The following is a 4,353-nucleotide window of genomic DNA, read 5'->3' on the forward strand; positions in this document are numbered from 1 at the left end:
GTGCAAGTATTATATAATGCACAGGCCTCTGTTTCTGGCGATTCTAATGCAGGATCCAGGCTGTTGTACAGCTTTCTCATTCTAATCCCAGAATTCTGCTTCGAAGCAGGCCCTTCTCATTTATAGGGTGATTTCTCATTAGAATTATTCGTAATGGTCGGTGCAACCCTACCTATGAAGGAGTGGAGGACTATGCCGAGAAAAATCTGCATCCCTGCATCACCGTAGCTCCTATGAAGGAGTGGAGGACTATGCAGAGAAAATTCTGCCTGCCTGCATGCCTGCCTGCTCGAGCGTTTTGGAAATTTCGGAGCGGAAGGAATGCTGTACACGCTTAAGACAGCACTGAAAACTCCTATGAAGGAGTGGAGGACTATCCCGAGACAAATCACCGTAGCTCCTATGAAGGAGTGGAGGACTATGCCGAGAAACATCTGCATGCATGTGTCCGTCCGTCCGTCCATCGATGGAGCACCGTAGCTCCTATTTGTAGCAGTCGCTCACCTGGCGGGTCGACTGACTGAGCGGAAGCATAGAGTTGACAGTCCTCACCGAGGCAGGAAGAAGTCCAACCCAGCGGCAAGCACTAGCGTACATAGATGTGTATGAAAACTATCTTTATGGCAGCAGCGGAGTCTTGAACTCCGAACACCTAGTAAATGTGATATGTCAGTGCCTGGCCAGAGCACCCCGCCCGGGTAGCTTATATCTCGGCCTACCTGCCGGAGATTCCCTACCACGGTCTTGCCGTGCTAGGATAATGTCGGTGGGGCCCGGGGCCCCAGCCTGTTAGATTTGCTTACGAACAACTGCCAAGTTCGAGACATGTGACAAAAGTAGTGTACGAAACTTGAGTCGAATCGTTAACAAATTAATAGTTATTGTTATTAACAGTAATTGTTGAAATATTCTAAGGGAAATGTAGCTTGCTACAGTCTCCCCCCTCTGAAGTGAACCGTCCCAGGAGCGTCACTTCTTCTTAGATGTTTTCAGTCCCTTAGGTTTTTCCGGGGCTTGAGGGTGCTTCTTAGACGCAAGTTTGCATTCATATTCGTCGATGGATTCAGCCAAGGGGGTACACTGGCGAAGGCGAAGGGATTGCTCTGGTTCATAGGTAATATGCATATTACCTATGAATATGCATATTACTCTAGTCATATGACTAGAGTCGTAACCTTCCCACTTAATCAAATACTCTCGATGTGTCTTTCCACGTCCCCCTCGGACTGAAACATCACGATGGTCGAGAATGGCTTCGACCATAACATATGTCTGTCCCACTTGAGGGCCTTGTTCATTGGCCTTCTTCCCTATAGAGACTGTACGGCATCATTGGCCTTTTACCCTATAGCTATACTGTACAGCAGTATCATTTTTACCTAGAGGTCACCTTTTTAGAGTTAGAAAGAAAGGAAGAATCATTTTTTACCTAAGAGTTACAGCTTTTTCGAAAGAACTAGAACTACTACTACTACTATTATAAATTTTTGGCCGATCATTGGGCAATCATTTTTATTATTTTTTGTTATTGCCAGTTAATTGTTAATTAATGTTAATTATCATTGTTATTTATAGTAATAAGAAGCGCCATTCGGGGGGCCGAGCCCCCTAGGTTCACTGCTGTCAGTCCATCAGTCTGACAGTCCGTCAGTCCGTCCGTCAGTCCGTCAGTCCGTCCGTCAGTCATGGTGTAACATTTTATCTTATTTCGCCCCAAATAATATTGCATTCTAATTCTCTATCGATGGACCAATGGAATTAATTCAGATACATTTGTGGGCAAAGTTAGCTTCCTAACGTATTAATTTTCATATCCTGCCCCACTGTAAATTGCGTCGGAAAGCTATCCTAAATCTCTATTGATAGACCAAGGGAATGAATTCAGATATATCCGTGGGCGAAGATGGCTTTTCAGGGTGAGATGAATTTCCATATCTCACTCCGCTAAAGATTGCATGTAAAAGCTACATCAATTCTTTATCGAATGGCCAAATACATCTGAGCGCGAAGATACCTTTCCATGGCTTCAGTTTGATTTCCCCTCACGCCGCAGCCCTTGCCTCTGACATTGTTGCATGTACCTTACATTAAAGATTCATAAGGAAACGGATCCTTTATGGGCTGGTTCCTCCATGCTCGGCAACTTTAGACCGACCCATGGCAACACTCTTAAGCATATCCCTCCTGGTGTCTCGCTTGTGCCTGTTTGGTTGTTGTCCTTCTTATTCTGTATTTCATTCATTCAATCCAAGTCCAAACGAAGTTTGCCTTCGTGACACACCATCAGCTTTGCCGCTGCATTCCGACTTCAAAATGTGCAATTGGGACAATCCCCGAATGTGTTCTGGCTTGGAGTGGACAACAATTGGTCCATGAAGCACGGGCACTTTGGTGCACCTTGGACTGCCAGCCAGCAGAAGGGCCGGCATCGAACATGGATGCAATGGTGGTACCACCTACCTATCGGGTAGTCCCGACTCATGGATTTGGTGCAGCAGCGGCAACACATGTTGCTGCAATGACACTCCTGCTTTGTGTGTATGTCATTCTATGGAATGCTGCATCGGCTAACTGTTCAGTCAATAATGATTATGCTATGGCGGCTGCATGCTTGCGACGATCCAGACAGGTTTATACCGCCGTTGTTTGGAATAACAAGTGTGTACTCCAAACATGGCAGCATCCTTGTGCTTATGGACTGCCCTGTGAATCAAACGGGGGTCAAGTGGCTGCACCGGGGCCGAGCCCCTTTTTGGCTTTGGAAAGCCGCCCCCCTAGTTTGTTATTACTAACATTAATGTTAACTATCATTGTTATATATAGTAATAAGAGAGGCACAGAGAGAAAGGAGGGAGGGTTTATCAGAAGGGCTGCAGGTTTGGATGAGATGCCACATGCGGGTCTGGATGGGTGTACAAGCGGCATAATGGCTTGGAAGCGACATGGCTTGTGGTGGCCTTAAAATGGATTTACCATGTCATGGAGTATGAGCACAGCTGCAGTAGCAGCGACCTTAAGAGCAGGAGGGGATCGACCCAGAACCAGCGGCTCTATACATCATTAAATAGACATATGGGGCCGATATGATCATCGATCGATCGCGAGTTAGTAGATGCCCCCAAACAGCTGTGAACCCCACACAACTGCAACGGGGCGGAAAGTCTGAAGACAGGAGTGGAGGTTTGAAACTCACACCTGCGACTGCCGCAGGTACGGCAATCTCTGTTCGATTTCTCCAAGGTGGTGAGATCCACTTCGGAGCCAGGTGGCGAGCAGCAACATGATCAGGTATGTACGACAACAGGAAGGCATGGAAGGGTCCCTGGAAAGGGGGGCAGAGGGTGGTGATTGTGATGAGGGGGTGTTAGAGCTTTCGGACTGGTTTGAAGAATGGGGGGCTATGGACACTGTGTGTGGCTATGTGTGTGGCTATGTGTGTGGCTATGTGTGTGGCTATGTGTGTGGCTATGTGTGTGGCTATGTGTGTGGCTATGTGTGTGGCTATGTGTGTGGCTATGTGTGTGGCTATGTGTGTGGCTATGTGTGTGGCTGTACAACCCCCCCATTTCCCTTTCCGGCCTCATCTCGCCACTGAAACCGCTATTCAACTCGAGGTATAGCATTGGTCAAAAATATATTCCTGATGCGGTATCCATCTAGTCCTGGATGACATTTGTCTATCACTGGTTTTTCTCTGCTTCACTCACCAGTGGTTCACCTTACCCCCTAGCTTACCTCCTCTTCCCTCCTCCTCTCCATGGGGGGGCCCTCCTCCAGGCCGTCACGGTCGTGGAGCGCGAGATGGATCACGTGATAGCACTGGTGAAGGTGCTCCAGTCCCACCCCGAGCAGCTGGTGGACATCTACCTGCTGCTGATGCCGCCGGCGGCCCGGTCCATGGAGGAGTTCAAGAGGCTGTGCAACCTCAAGGTGGAGGTTGGGGGTGGAGGGGGGTAGGCGGGGGTGGGGTGGGGTGGGGTGGGGTGTGTGGGGTTTTGGGGGCCCGGCTCTGCATGCGGCAGTGGCAGCTCCTGTCCCTCACTTACTGCCCTCCCAGGGTGGGGGTGGCCTGGCTCTTCCCCCTCCCCCGACCACCCCGGGGGGGGCAGCGAGTGGGCCCCCTTGGGGGTTATGGGGGTTATGCAGGGGGCACAGAGGGCTGGAATGGTGGGACCGTTGTATATTTAAGTCTCACATTCTCATCTCGGGGGTGGGAGCTGTTTTAACGACTCTGCTGGTTGTTAACACCCCCTTTCCCCCTTAATGTGATGCGTCCCTTTTCCTCCTTTCCCCCCTTCCTGGCATTGGACGCTGGCTTTTCATGTCTGATTTTCTGTGTGGAGTTTTGGGGGC

This window comes from Volvox carteri, assembly GCF_000143455.1.
Source record: "Volvox carteri f. nagariensis unplaced genomic scaffold VOLCAscaffold_135, whole genome shotgun sequence".
Classification (NCBI taxonomy): Eukaryota; Viridiplantae; Chlorophyta; class Chlorophyceae; order Chlamydomonadales; family Volvocaceae; genus Volvox; species Volvox carteri.